Below are 16,779 nucleotides of genomic sequence, written 5' to 3' on the forward strand. Positions count from 1 at the left end.
GAGCGGGCGGGTAAGTGGAGTTGAGTCCACAAAAAGATCAGCCATGATCTTACTGAATAGTGGAGCAGGCTTGAGAGAACAGGTGGCCTACTCTTGCTTCTAATTCTTGAGTTCTTATGTTCTTTCACTCCTGCTTCATGTTGTGCCTTGAGATGTTTCATTGTATTAAGGCATTATAAAGCATTTGAAGTTTTAGATATAAAGTTTTGTTGTTGATTTTTGAACAAAGCAAAAATATTTACTTAAGTAATGCGATGGCAGGTAATTAATATTTGCTGTACCGTGGGCATCAGTCACTGGAGCTGATCAACCCTCGTTAGAAAAGCAATAGAAATTAAGAATCTGCTGATTCTACATGAAACCATTGTCATATGTCAGGAAACCCCGTCTGGGTCACAAATGTCCTTTAAAGATGGAAATCTATCATCCTAACCTTGTCAGTCTTATATGTGACTCCAGAGCCACAGCAATGTGGTTGACTCTCAACTGCCCTCCAAGGGCAACTAAGGATGAGCAATAAATGCTGGTCAGCCAAAGACACCCATGTCCCATGAATGAATAAAACAAAACAAGGAATTTTTTAAAAATAGAGTCTTGGATAAAGTAGCAAGATGTGCTCTTAAATTCTTGATTCCCATGGACAGATGACCATGGAAGCATCACAGGCAGGTATCCATACACTTTCAGTTCGCCCCACCCCTGAGTTTCAGGCGTGGCCATCTTTGGGCCAGATTGGCAACTAGACCTCCTGTCATCTGTAGAATTGCAACTGCTGTACATATATTTGGCATTGTAATTTGATGTCATCATAATCAAAAAACAAAGATAATGCACACATTTTTCTTCCTCATCGTATTAATCTTCACTCTGACCTGTGGAACCACTCCACCTGGTTCAGTATATTCCATTGTTCTATTTGTAAATGTGGAGGGGAATCACTATGTCTGACATCTAACCTGATTATTTTTCAACCTTCCAGCTTAAGCCAATTGACAGTTCAAAAAGAGTACACGGAAAACATTTGTCAAAATCTTGGAAAGCAATGACTTCCAAAAGAGGAATTCAAACTCACAGTTATTAACTGAAATAATTACATCACAAGATTTCACATTTTAAACAAAAAAAAACTTTTACTGCGCAGGAGTTAAACAAAGCACGTGTTAACTTAATGTTAAAGACTTATTCTTTAAATCCAAAAACTTCAATTGGTCACACTCTCTTACTGCTTCCATTTCCACTAAGATTTCTCCTATGCTTTATAGAATCTTGAGGGTCTCTTCACTTCCCTTTCTTTCTTTCCAGTGTTCCTGCTAGTCTGCAAGATGTGCAAGTTCTTGGAATCCTTCAGCTGGCATCCGGCTGAGCAATTCTCTTACACTCCTTAAGCACCTCATGATGGTGGCTACCCCTTCTCACTCCATGCTTGATTGTTGACTCCAAATCATGCATGCCCCCGATTTCTGATAGCATTGCATTCCTTGCCAATTGCTCCTTTAATCTCCTGCCCTGCCTCTTACAATGCTTTTCCAAGCTTCAGTTTCCATGAACATTCACAGATAAATCCAAAGGCTACCTTCTTGCATAGTCTTTGTGCATAACCAAGTGGTATACCTGGAATGTTCCAAATAGAGATTCAAACTAATTAATTTTACCTTGAACAGATCCTATTAATAATTCAAATCCCTTGGCACGGTGGCACAGTGGTTAACATGGTCACCTCACAGCACCAGGGATCCAGGTTCAATTCCGGCTTGGATCACGGTCTGTGCCGAGTTTGTACATTCTCCTCATGTTTGCATGGGTTTCCTCCGGATGGTCCGTTTCCTCCCACAGTCCAAAGGATGCACTGATTAGGTGCATTTGCCATGCTAAATTTTCCCTCAGTGTACCCGAACAGGCACCAAATTGTGGCGACTAGGGGATTTTTACAGTGGTTTTATGTAAGCCTCTTTGTGACGCTAATAAATAATCTTAAAGCTTTAACTTTAAGCTGTAGATATTTCACCTTGACCAAGATTTAAGAAGAGGTCCCCCATTGTTTAGTGTTTCCTCACTTCCAAATCTGACCTTATTACAATAATAAATAAACAAATATACAAGGAAACAAATGGACAAACATAGACCACCCTCTGAACTGCAATTACTTCAAGCTCTATTCGCCAGCTTCTCAACTGGAAGTTTTCACTTACCTTGTATCTAAAAAAAAAATTTAGTCCCCCAAACTAGATGTTATATTTCTAAAACATCTGAATCGTGCAATTACACATGACACATATTCCAAAGATGCAGGGGTGCTGTAAAAGGCTGCCAGCCTTTATATGAAAAAAAAGGGAAGACCTCACATATCTTAATTCATCTCAGATATTGAGCATACTATCGATCTGGGACCATGTTACACTCTCAGACACACTATCTGCCACCTTGCATTCTTTATGGTACATGGAAGTAATTGATTATTGAGCTTTAACTCTTATCATTTGGACAGTGAATTTTCATTTGCAGGCATCAGTTGTTCCCTTATTCTTCCATAAGTATGGCTGCCAGCTTTAGGTACTAAGCATCAAAGGAGTTTTTTCTTTAATATGCAAGGTGATGCTGCTTTTTTTCTCTAATGAGAGATTAATATGCAAATTCTCCTGACAGGACAGAAAGAGGGCATGGTATAGTAAAAATAATCTCTCTCACTGGATTGTAAACTCTTGAATATATTATAATCCAAGATCACAACATCCAGTCTGGGTTTTTATGTCCAATAACTTTAACATACAAACTAACAGCAGAATCAAAAGAAAAAGACTCTTAGAGCAGGTTTTTGACATCCATAATGGTTCTCCATCCAAAGCTGACAGGAGTTATAAGACACCAAAGCTAATCTCCCTGTTGCAATGTATCCCGAAGGCTTTTGCTGTCAGGGGGGATGACAGTAACTTTTCCCATGCAGATGAAGTTAGTGTTTACAGATTTGCCCTGGGTGCAAGTCCTTTTATCCAGCTGTGATCAACTGACACCGCCTGATGATTGCAAGACAGAACCACTGATCCGGTAGACATGGATGCCAATCGTTGTATCAGGGTGAATAAAGTTGCTTTGGGCAATGTGGCTTCCCAGTCACAAAGATTGTTCCAAGAAAGCAGTATAGGGAAATAAAGCCATCTCTTAAGTGACCAACTGCGTGTGACCCCCAAGCAAATTCTAATACATATAAACGCATGCAAACATTGGCAAAATATTTCCATCAATTTTTATTAAGTCTACGGACAATGGACATGGCCTAATGAGTGTCAGACGTAGCCCACTGATCTGGTGGAGTGAGATGCCAATTGCTTCTTCAGGGAATGGGAAACCACTATAGGCGACGTGACCCAGGTCATCTCATTCTTTTATTAAACCAGGGAACAATTTCCTAAATGCACAGAGGGCATCTGTGCTGTTTACTGCCGCTTTTAAAAATGTTTGGATAAAATTCCTTGCTGAGTTTTCCAACCATGTCTCCTTGATCGAAACAGGGACCAAAGTCGTGGAAACGTGTGTGAGAGTTTATTGTTTCATTGTACACTGTTTGTACAGATGCTTGGTTGGGATAGACTTCAAAAGACCAGAGCTCTATGGACCCCAGAGAATCACTCCATCTGTAATACTGTGTGGCCAGTAATTTTTTCCATGTGGAGCACTGACGGTGAACATACTCTTTTCCTAAATTGCAGTTTTACTGGCCCAGAACTATCACTAATGGAAAGGGAATGAGTAAGATTAGTTGAGGTTTAAAATTAACCAAAAATTAAGACAAGAGATGAAGCCTTCGGAAAGCAAATTATGGTTTATCTTTTGAAGTAAACCCCTGGTTAACTTAATGTGTGTTTAAATGTTTGATTGTTTTGGAATGAATCATTTATTTTCTGTATCTTGAAGAATGTGAGTTTTTAACTGATACCACTTCAAAGTGAATCTTTGTCTGCCTATCTAAACATAAGTGGCATCAGAGCCCTTTTATTAAGTCTTGCTGAGTTTGGGAAGACAAGTCGAATTTTAAAATGACTGCATTTTCCCATTCTTCACTGAAGCGCCTGAGATGAAGTCCATGTAAAGGACATTAATCTAAAGTAAATTGAACTGAAGCAAAGATAAAGTTATCACACGAAAAACAAATAATGTGGTTGAAGGCAAAACACATGTACATTCTCCAGAATTTTCCTTAATGTTCAGAGTAGTATCTAAGGATTATAAGTCTTCATTTATGCAAAATCGCTTTTTGAAAGAGGAACTCACAACTATAGCAAATCAAATCAACTATTTGCTTGGACATCTTTATCACTCTTAGTTTGCCTTCACAAGTAGTAAGAAGTTAAGATTTTTTTTTACATTTTGATTATTACTTAAGTACTGTTACCTTTAAAGCAATAACAAAATTAAAAGAAAGTTTACTTATTAGTGTCGCAAGTATGTCCAAAGATGTGGGGGTTACGTGCCTTGGCCATGCTAAATTGCCCCTTATTGTCCTGGGATGCGCTAGTTAGAGGGATTAACAGGGTAAATATGCGGGGTTATAGGAATAGGGCCTAGGTGGGATTGTTGTCAGTGCAGACTCGAAGGACTGAATGGCCTCCTTCTACACAGTAGAGTCTCAATGACTTCTATTCCTAAGTAGGTTTACATTAACACCACAATGAAGTCACTGTGAAAATCCCCTTGTCACAACACTCTGGCACCTGTTTGGATACACTGAGGGAGAATTTAGCATGGCCAATGCACAAAATCAATGCATCTTTTAGATTATGGGAGGAAACCAGGGCACCCGGAGGAAACCCACGCAGACATGGGGAGAACGTGCAAACCCCACACAGACAGTGACCTGAGGCCGGAACTGAACCTGAGTCCCTGGAGCTGCGAGGCACCACCGTGCCACTGTGCAGCTATAATCCCCTTACTAATCAAAAATCTATCTAGCTCAGCCTTAAAAATATTCAAAAACTCAGGCCAGAACCTCTCCACTATGCATGCCGGTGGGATTTTTCTACCCCACCGCAGTGAACGGAGATTTGGCTGGCCGCCTTTATTGTCCGACCTCATTGCAGCAGGAGCTTGGCATGAACGGCTGGTAAGATCGTGCCTTCAGTTTCCGCTATCTTTTGAGGAAGGGAGTTCCAGAGACTCAGGACCCTCTGAGACAAAGATTCCTTCCCGTTTCTGTTGTAAATGAGAAGCCCCTTATTTTGAAAGAATTTGTTCCCTATTGTCCGACAAGAAGAAACATCCTCTCCACCTCCACCCTGTCAATATCCCTCAGGGTCTTAAATATTTTGACCAAGTTCCCTCTTAATCCTCTAAACTGTAGGAGGTACAAACCTAACCTCTCCAACCTTTCCTCAGAAGATAATCCACCCATTCCTGGTATTAGTCTCATGAACTTTCTCTAAACTGCTTCTAATGCAGTTACACCTTGCTAATTTTATTTTGTGTTGAGTTTTAGCCTTGTACAGGGCTTTCAGAAAACATTGTCTTTAATTATAAAGAAACATAAATGAAAGGTCAAGGCACATGAAGTGGGATGTCCATCAAAACTGCTCAAGGGAGCTGCATTAAATCACAAAATTACATTTTCAAAAACGGCTACGCAGAAGAAAGGACAGCTCAATTTTGAGAACCTAGAGTGAAAATGAATTTGAGTAAGACTTGGTCCACTGTCTTCCTGTTTGAGCATAATGTACTACAATTAGTCAAGTCCTAGTTTTCAACCCGCACCTGATGTTTCTTGAGCGAAGCGAGCATGAAGAGAGAACCAAGGCTGTCCTGAAATTGAGCCTCAGTCCTTGCCTACATCATTAAGGTGAGATCCTGGCATTGGTAATGCTTCCACAGAAAACTCACTACATGGATAAAAATAGTCTCATTCTGCTAGTGGCCAGATTCAGTTAGGTTCTGATGGAAGGGGTCAGAATGGGAGGCTGCTGAAAGAAGAGGAGGAGCTGTTTCCCAGGAATGGACAGCACGGTGGCACAAAGGTTAGCGTTGCTGCTTCACAGTGCCAGGGTCCCGGGTTCAATTCTTGGCTTGCGTCACTGTCTGTGCAGAGTTTTCACATTCTCCCCATGCCTGCATGGGTGTGCTCCAGTTTCCTCCCAAGTCTTCTGAGCAAATGCCAGAATTTTGTTAGAATCCTTAGCCTTTTCAGTATCCAGTGCCTTCAACTATTTCTTGATAGCATGTGGAATGAATTGAATTGGCTGAAGACTGACATCCGTGACGCTGGGGATCTCATCTCATCCGCTCGGCACTTCTGGTTGAAGGTGGCTGCAAACGTCTCAGGACAAGGGCAGAAGATACTGGGAACACCACCATCTGGAAGTTCCTCCCTAAATCACTCACCATCCTGACTTAGAAATACGTCGCTATTCCTTCAACATTGCTGGGTCAAAATCCTGGAACTCTCTCCCTAACAGCACTGTGATTGTATCTACATTTCAGGGACTGCATCGGCTCAAGAACACAGTTCTCCACTACCTTCTCAAGGGAACGTAGGGCTGGGAAATGAATACTGGCCTAGCCAATATGCCTACATCTTGTAAATTAATTTTTGAAAAAGCCCCTTTTGTTCTAGACTGTCCATCTAAGGGAATAGCCTCTCAGCATCTATCTTAGCAAACCCCTTTAGAATGAAATCCTGTACCCCCTCTCATTGTTCTAAACTCCAGACATATGTTGGTCTGTTGAACTCAATCTTTCCTCAGAGAACAACTACCCCATCCCAGGAATCAACAAAGTGAACCTCATTGCATTGACTCTACCTGATCACTAGCAAGGAGATCAAAACTATACATGGTCTTCCAGGTGTGATCTGACTGCACTGCTGTACAAGTGCAGCAAAACTTGCCAAGCACTATTTTGTAGTCTTGCACTCTTACACCCTTTGCATCAAGACCAACATATCATTATCCTTCCTAATTGCTTGTGTGTTTCTGCATTTTGTGGGTCAAATTCCTGGAACTCCCTGCCTAACAGTGTGTGTGTGTGTGTGTGTGTGTGTGTCTGTAATGTAGGTGTACCTACATCACACATACATGAACACACGCGCACATACACACACACACACACTTTGGCTGTTCAACATACAGCCCAGCACTAGTTTAAGTTTATAGTTTATTTATTAGTATCACAAGTAGGCTTACATTAACACAGCAATGAAGCTGCTGTGAAAATCCCCGAGTCGCCAAATTCCATCATTTGCTTAGGTACACTGAGGGAGAATTTATCATGGCTAACGCTCCTAAACCGGCACGTCTTTCGGACAGTGGGAGGAAACGGAACACCCGGAGGAAACCCACGTGGACACAGGGAGAATGTGCAAACTCCATACAGACAGTGAATCAAACTGGAAATCAATCCTGGGTCCCTGGTGCTGTGAGGCAACAATGCTAACCACTGTGCCACCCCCGTGTTATATGAAGGTCATTGAGGAATGGGCATAAATGCAGGCATTGCCAGCAATGCCCACATCCCACCCTCAAATTTGAAAAAAGGGCATAGATAAAAATGTTCAATAGTTTCATGCCATTCTAAACAAGTTCTGTTTATTTTGTATCCTTCCTTGCATCATGGATATGTGTGACATATTACAGGCATGAACCCTGAATCCCTAAAAGCTATTTTTCACAAACATTGGTACACAGATTGGAGGTGCTGAAGCAACCATTTATTTTCAAAGCATGGTAAATACATGGAGGGGGTGGGTGTGTGGTTCTCCCAGCCCACTGCATTGCTCAATCGGGGGTGGGGGGATGCCATTGGGGAGGCCAGCGATGGGGGAGCCAGTGCGCATGCGCTGATCTCCCCACTGACAGATCGGTACATGCGCAGTGGCCTGCTCAGCACGCTGTTCCTGGCCTCTCCAGCGGGATGTGGCTGCACCACTCCCATACTGGCCTGAACGCCTCTGGGCAATTCATGCCGGTAATGGGGGGAGCTCCGGCCTCATCCCACTCCGGCTGCTGGAGATTTGTAAAACTAAGTACGCCCAAAAAAACGGGTGGGAAAATCTCCTGTTTTCCCTCCTGTTGGGCACTTTTTTTTTGGGGGAGAATCCCGACCATTACGTGTGATAAATCGGGATAGCCCAAAACTTTACTTGAAATCAAGTGAGGATTGGGAAGTCTCTCACTATTTGCTACTAGACAACACCCATAAACTCCTATTGAAATAGGAATGGTACAACAAGAATAAACCAAAGAAAATCTTCTCCTGTATGTATTAGAATCATAGAATCCCTAAGGTACAGAGGGAGGCCATTCAGCCCATTGAGTCTGCACTGATGGCAATCCCACCCAGTCCCCATCCCCGTAACCCCACAATTTACCCTGCTAATCTCCCTGACACTAAATTTAGCATGGCTAATCAATCTAACCCGCATATCTTTGGAGTGTGGGAGGAAACTGGAGCACCCAGAGGAAACCCACGCAGACACGGGGACAACCAGAGAATGTGCAGATTCTGCACAGACAGTGACTCGAGGCCAGAATTGAACCTGGATCCCTGGCACTGGGAGACAGCATTATTGTCACATGTTTTAGTATACAGTAAAAAGTATTGTTTCTTGTGCGCTGTACAGAGAAAGCAAACCGTTCACAGAGGAGGAAACGAGAGAGTGCAGAATGTAGTGTTACTCTCATAGCTAGGGTGCAGAGAAAGATCAACTTAATGCAAGGTAGGTCCATTCAAAAGTCTGATGGCAGCATGGAAGAAACTGTTCTGGAATCGGTTGATACGCGACTCCAGACTTCTGTATCTTTTTCCCAATGGAAGAAGGTGGAAGAGAAAATATCCAGTGTCCGTCGGGTCTTTAATTATGCTGGCTGCTTTGTCGAGGCAGCAGGAAGTGTAGACAGAATCAATGGGTGGGAGGCTGGTTTGCGTGATGGACTGGGCTATGTTCACAAGCTTTTGTAGTTCCTTGAGATCTTGGGCAGAGCAGCCATACCAAGCTGTGCTACAACCAGAAAGAATGCTTTCTATGGATCTGTGAAAGTCACTGTAAAAAGTAACCGTAAAAAATACCTGTCAAAGTAAAATCTGTAAAAGATTAGTGATGCTAAATTGTCCCTTAGTATCAGGGACTAGCAGAATAATTGAGTAGGTTTGTATGGGATAGAGCATGAGTGGGATTGGCTCAATGGGCCAAATGGCCTCTTACTGCACTGTAGCGGTTCTATGAAAATTCTATGAAAATCGTTGGACCCTGGTGCCTTTAACACCCAGATTGGAATTTTGGGGTGAAACCGGTCATTGATTGTGCAAATCCTTTGCACAATCCTTTTTATATCCTCCACAATTTTCTTTTCCATTGATTTCAGTAGAAATTCAGCAGGATATAAAATATTCACTTTGCCAATTTGTTATCAGCTCCATTACCCACCAAGTCCACATGTTCAGCTCATACTTGGTAAGTCTCAGACATGGAATCTTAGTCCACATCAACAGAAGAGCTTGCGGGCAGGCAATGGTTTGTACTGAGTCGCTTGGTTGCACTTGCACAGCTCAAATCATTTCTACCCAAAGGTCCGTTTCAATTTGTCCCTTTTCAGAAAACAGTGTATCTTGGCTGATCTCAGTCTCGTGGTGTCTCTCTACTGACTGCTCCCCCTACTGGGCCTGCTGCCAATGCTTGAATCCCGAATGGAGTCTTTCTTTTAACGTTCTGTGGAATCACCAAATCACTCAAGTCATCTTTGGCAGTGAATGTTACTAGCTTTAGGCGATTTTGTCCTAATTGTAACAGAACCATTAAGAGGAAACTGTCCCTGGGAAGAAATAAAAAATGATGCCCAGTCTCAATGTGCTGAGTCATGCCTCTGCTAAATGAGGAATCGACAGATTTCACTCGGTTGTGTATTTGCGCAGAACAACTGGAAGTTGAAAAAACAGCGGCGTACACTCGGGGGAAGGAAAAGGACATTCTTCCTGAAGAAAGGAAGACAAGATCCAAAGGATTATCGAAGCCACTGAACAGGAACTAATCCAAAAAAGGTCACGTGCGTCGACCACAGAAACAAGTAGATCAATCACATAAGTTTATTTATTAGTGTCACAAGTAGGCTTACATTAACACTGCAATGAAGTTACTGTGAAAATCCCCTAGTTGGCACACTCCAGCATCTATTGGGGTACACTGAGGGAGAATTTAGCATGGCTAATCCACTTCACCAGCACGCCTTTATGAGGAAAGGTTGAGGGAGCTGGGGCTTTCCTCTTTGAAACAGAGGAGGATGAGAGGCGACTTAATAGAGGTTTATAAGATGATGAGAGGGATTGATAGAGTGGGCGTGCAGAGGCTATTTCCTTGGGTGGATGGAGCTGTTACTAGGGGGCATAACTATAAGGTTCATGGTGGGTGATATAGGAGGGATGTCCGAGGTAGATTCTTCACTCAGAGAGTGGTTGGGGTGTGGAATAGACTGCCTGCTGTGATAGTGGAGTCGGACACTTTAGGAACTTTCAAGCGGTTATTGGATAGGCACATGGAGCACTCCAGAATGATAGGGAGTGGGATAGCTTGATCTTGGGATTGGACATAGTTCGGCACAACATTGAGGGCCGAAGGGCCTGTATTGTGCTGTACTGTTCTATGTTTCTACGCTTTTCGGACCGTGGGAGGAAATCGGAGCAGCCTTAGGAAATCCACGCAGACAAGGGGAGAACGAGCAGGCTCCGCACAGTGACCCAAATCAGGACCTGAACGCGGGTCCCTGGCACTGTGAGGCAGCAGTGCTAACCACTGCGCCACCGTGCCATCCCATGATCTCACTAAAGGGAAGACAGGCAAAATCATCACTCTCGGAAACTATTTCTCAAAAACCTATCGATGTATTGCCTGAAAAAAAAATCACAATGTTCTTGCCTCATTCACAACTCCATCATAGCTGGTCTTGATTATCATCTGAAAGGATAGTCAGAATACTTCAGTAAGCTTCTGAATTGTGATTTACTTGACACTTGAAGGAGCAGCCGCAAAGCACCATTCATCGAGATAACTGTTTGCCTCAGGGGAAAAAAAATAAAATAAAAACATAACCAATGGATTGAAACGTCTAAGAAATAAATGGAACCTTGTGTGAATGATATCTCAGTGAACAGGAGCATTGCATGGTTGCACTTGAGTCATTGTTTATATTTTGCACTCCCAACAAATTGAAGGAGAGTGGGTGATACGCAGCCATCAATTGCCTGCCAAATAAAACAGATAAAACACCGGCAGTCGGCCCCTCCCCTCCCCTGAAAAATTGGAACAGGCAAATTGACAAAATCAGTATTCAAGCGTCAAACTTTCAATTTCCTTTCTTTCAGAATCACCTCACTGGCTGCAATTGACATTTGGCCATAATTTTAATAACATTGAAAGACTGTAATGAATGGAGACTGATTGATGTAGTGAATTGGAACATTGTTCTTTCATCCCTGCGTGGGACCTGGGAGTTGAGTCTGGCCCAGTCTGATGGAATGAAAGGCGTAGAAATTCCTGTCTGTTTCAGCGGGTTGCGTTAGCATAACCTCGGCAAAGGGTGGAAGAATTTCAGAGGAGCCCTGCATGTCGGCTCTTTCTGCCCCCTGTTGGCCACCTTGAGAATTTCCAGTGGAGTGAAAGGAGGGGCTATTTCATAGAAACACATAAAGTAGAAGCAGGACTAGACCATTCAGCCCTTCGAGCTTTATGATTATGATCATTGAATATGATCATGGCAGATCCTTGATCCCAATCTTCTCGTCTTCTCCCCCTGGTCCTTGATGCCATTACAACATAAAATTATAAATGTCTTTTTCTTGAATACATTCAATGACTTGACTTCCAGAGCCTTCTGTGAAAGAGAATTCTATAGGTTCACCACCCTTTGAGTGAAGAAATTTCTTCTCATTTACTCATGGTTTACTCCATATCCTGAGACTGTGTACCTGGTTTCTCAACCTGGGAAAACATTTTCCCCGCATTTAGCCTGCCCTGTTAAAATTATAGGCAAGATTCTCCAGCTTCTCAGCCACATGTTTCCCGTTGGCAGGGCGAGATGCATTGGTTGCTAGTGGTGGCAGTCTCTGGTCCCGCTGCTGCCAGTGGGAACTCCACAAACGGCAGAGAATTCTGGCCTATATGTTTTAATTAGATCTACCCTTATCCATCCTTTAGAGGTCTAACTAGTAAGATGACAACTTCTCTCAGGAAACTTATTTATTCAGAATCACTGCCATTTACTTTCTCCATCTTTTAGCAGCTCAACCTCTATCTTGGCTATCCTCTTACTACTGATGTGTCAATAGAAAGTTACTTTGTCTCCATTATGTTATATTTTCACATACTCACTGTAGTCCTTTTAGCTTTTCTTTGAGCCTTTCCTATATTTTCTCTATCCTTTTTTTTAACTTGGGGTAGGGATCGAGCCCTGTTGTGCAACAATCCTCCCACAACCCTTGATATCACCAGTGTGAGGCCAAGGGCAGCAAGGTAGCACTGCTGCTTCATAGCGCCAGGAGCCCGAGTTCGGTTCCTGGCTTGGATCACTGTCTGTGTGGAAATTGCGCATTCCCCCTGGGTTTCCTCTGGATGCTCCGGTTTCTTCCCCAGTTTGAAAGATGTGCTGGTTAGGTGCATTGACCTGGACAGGCTCTGGAGTGCAGTGACGAGGGGAATTTCACAACCACTTCATTACAGTAAGCCTTACTTGTGACTAATAAATAAACTTCACTTTGGGGGTTTTAACTCTTGGGAAGTTTTAGCAAGCCTCGGCTTGTTTCCCACCTGTAACCAATCGGGGATTACAGTTGACCAGTGAGCAAGATTGTAATATCAGGTGGTGAGACCAGTAACCAGAGGCAGAAGTGTCTGCCCCCAGCTCTCTGAGAGGTGGGTTCCAGGGACCCTTCCAGGACGAAGCCCAGAATAGGCGCATTGAAACAGGTCATGTGAGACTCAAAGAAGTACATCATTCCTCCAGACCCCACAGGTCAGTCAAATAGAGGTTTACAAAATTACCCCTTTTGAGTCTTTTCTGGATTGGGTGCCTTTTTCTAACCACTAACCCTGGTGGAAAACACAACATTTTTATGCCCAAATCAGTCGTTAAAATAAAACAAAAAACGAAAATGCTGGAGAAACTCAACAGATCTGACTGCAATCTGTGGAGAGAGAATAGAGCCAATGTTTCAAGTCTGGATGACCTTTTCTTAGAATTAAATTGGAAATATGTCCCAGTGGTATCATCACACACAGATGTTCATATTTAAAGAACATATGAATAGATGAACAAGGAGCAGAAGTAGGCTGTTCAGCTCCATAAGCCTGCTCTGCCATTTCATAAACTGATGGCCAATTTGATAGCAACCTCAACTCAGCATCCCACCCACCCGCCTGATAACATATCACCTCTTACTTACCGAGGGGAGGCAGTGCTGTAGAGATATTGTTGCTGGACTAGTAATCCAGAGACCCAGGGTAATGTCCTGGGGAACTGGGTTCAAATCCCACCATGGCAGATGGTGAAATTTGAATTCAATAAAAATTTGAAATGATCATGAAACCGTTGTTGTAAAAACCCATTTGGTTCATTAATGTCCTTCAGCAAAGGAAATCTGCTGTCCTTACCTGGTCTGGCCTACATGTGATTCCAGACCCACGTGTAGGCCAGACCAGGTTGGCTCTTAAATGCCCTCCAGCAACAAGGGATGAGCAATAAAAGTTGGCCCAGTCACAGTTGCCCACATCCTATGAAAAAAAAATCTATCCACCTCTGCCTTTAAAATATTCAAAGACTTTGCTTCCACCACCTTTTCCAAACAGTTCCAAAGGCCTCTGAGAGAAAAGGTTTCACCTCATCTCCATTTTAAATGGGTGATTCCTACTTTGAGATCTTCTCACAACACCAAGCATCCTTTTTTTATTTTGTTTTCATTAGCATAGTGTTTTATTTTTACAAGTCGGCTTAGATTAACACTGCAATGAAGTTACAGTGAATATCCCCTAGTCGCCACATTCTGGCATCTGCTCGGGTACACTGAGGGAGAATTTAGCATGGCCAATGCACCTAACCAGTGTGTCTTTTGGACTGCACATTCACCCTGTCAAAACCTGTCAGGATCTTATGTGCTTCAATCAAATTGCCTCTTACTTTTCTAAAGTTCAGCGGGTACAAGCCTAGTCTGTCCAACCTTTCCTCATAAGACAACCTCTCATTCCAGGTATTAGTCTGGTAAACCTTCTCTGGACTGTTTCTAATGTACACTACGTTACTGTACACAGTACTCCAGACGTGGCCTCACTGGTGCCCTATACAACTGAAGCATAACGTCCATGCTTTTGCATGGTGGCACAGCAGTTAACATTGCTGCCTCACAGCTCCAGGGACCTGGGCTTGATTCCCGTCTCAGATCATTGTCTGTGTGGAGTTTGCACATTTTTTCCATGTCTGTGAGTGTTTCTTCCGAATGATCCAGTTTCTCCCCACAATCCAAAGATGTGCGGGTTAGGGTCATTGGCCATGCTAAATTGCCCCCTAGTGTTGCGGGATGCGTAGGTTAGAGATATTAGCAGGATAAATGTGTGACGTTGCAGAGATAAAGCATAGGTGGAATTGTTGTCAGTGCAGACTTGATGGGCTGAATGGCCTCCTTCTGCACTGTAGGGATTCTACGGTTCTATGATTCTATTCCATTCCCCTCGCAATAAGTGATAATATTCTATTAGCTTTTCTAATTGCTTGCTGCACTTGGATACTTACCTTTTGCAATGTATGCACTCAGACACCCAGCTCTCTCTTTGACTGTCAGAGCCCTGCAATCTCTCACTATGTAGAAATTATGCTTCATTTTTTATTATTCCTGCAAAATGGACAATTGCACATTTTCCCATATTATACTCCATTTGCCAGATCTTTATCTGCTCATTGAAGTCCATTTTCTGATCTGCTCAAAATCGCAGGGCCTGTAAAGACAGCAGGTCACAGATGTATGAGTCCAACCACTGTTAACTGTCCATCCCCTGAATTCCTTCCAAGCTGACAGAAAACCATCCTGAACGCAATGTTGTCACTTTGTTTCGAAGTGTTGCCTTTGACAGGGAAAAGCGAAGCGCAGTCCCACCAGCTTCCATTCTGGCATTTCCCGTCATATTTTCAAACACTCAGGGAAGGAAGGTTAAAGGACAGGTCCAGCAATGTTTAAAGTTTATTTATTAGTGTCACAAGTAGGCTTACATTAACACTACAATGAAGTTAATGTGAAACAACACTCCCCCACCCCCCCGCAGTCACCACACTCCGGCACCTGTTCGGGTACGCTGAGGGAGAATTTAGCATGGCCAATGTATCTAGCTTGCACTGGTCCATTTCATTCGCTGCTCCCACTGGGGTCTACTCTACATTGAAGAAACCAAATGTAAGCTGGGTGGCCACTTTGCTGAACGCCTACGTTCTGTCCGCAAGCAGGACCCAGACCTTTTGGTTGCTTGCCCCTTCAACACACCACCTGCTCTCCTGTCCACATGTCCATCCTTGGCCTTTTGCAATGTTCTAGCGAACGCCAACGCAAACTGGAGGAACAGCACTTCATCTTCCGATTGGGCACTTTACAGCCTTCCGGACTGAACACTGAGTTCAATGACTTCAGAGGGTGAACTCTCTCCTCCATCTTCACCCCATTTCTATTTATTTTATTTCATTTCATCTCCATCATCCATTTTATCATCCTTCTTCTTCACTTTTATTTTTCCACTTCCCCATTCCAGCTGTCTTCTTGCCCCTCCCTCCACTTTCAGGGCAACTGCCACACTCCTCAGACAGTCCTTTAACAATCTTTACCTTGTTCTGCCATTCTCGTATTCAGATCACTTAATGGATACTTTAAGCACCTTTCTCAGCCTTCTGTACCCTTATTTACATTCCTTCTGTCCAGTTCCACCCCAACCTCCATAATAAAAATCTCAGCTGATTCTGTTTGCTCTTAGCTCTGACAAGAAGTCATCCAGACACAAAATGTGGGCTCTGTTCTCTTCCCATAGATGCTGTCAGACCTGCTGAGATTTTCCAACATTTTCTGTTTTTGTTTAAGATTCCAGCATCTGCAGTATTTTGCTTTTACCTAACCAGCACGGCTTTCAGATTGTGGGAGGAAACCAGAGCACCCAAAGGAAACTCACGCAGACATGGGGAGAATGTGCAAACACCTCTCAGATAGCGACCCAAGCCGGGAATCGAACCCAAGTCTCTGGTGCTGTGGGGCAACAGTGCGAACCACTGTGCCACCTCAATGTCATGCTGAAGGGACGGCACGGTGGCAGAGTGGTTAACACTGGCAACCTCAGCTGCTGAGGGTCTGGGTCACTGGTTTTCAAGGGCGCCATAATCAGACAGAAATTTAAACAAAGTCCCCACCGAAACTTTCTCCCCATATGGACATGGGGCATCCCCCAGTGGACATGGAGTGCCCTCCCCATGCCGGGGTCGTGCAGCTAAGTTCAGCTCCCAGGGGATGAGGCTCATGCCCGGGCATCCTTCTCATCAGATAGCTTACCTCCTATTCTCAAACCGTGTCTCCTGATTCGAGACCACCATCGAGGGGAAGACACTTCCTGCACTCACCTTGTCGAGCCCTGTATGAATCCTGCGCATAAAATCACCTCACGTTCCTCTAAACTCTCAGGATTACAGATCCATCTCTTCAGTCTTTCATCATGGCACAATCCCACCATCCCTGTGATTAGTCTGGTAAACAATTATTGCAGTTCCTCTATGGTCTGTATGATAAGGAGACCAA

This window comes from Carcharhinus amblyrhynchos, chromosome 3 (genome assembly GCF_965287045.1).
Source record: "Carcharhinus amblyrhynchos chromosome 3, sCarAmb.v2.hapA, whole genome shotgun sequence".
Lineage (NCBI taxonomy): Eukaryota > Metazoa > Chordata > Chondrichthyes > Carcharhiniformes > Carcharhinidae > Carcharhinus > Carcharhinus amblyrhynchos.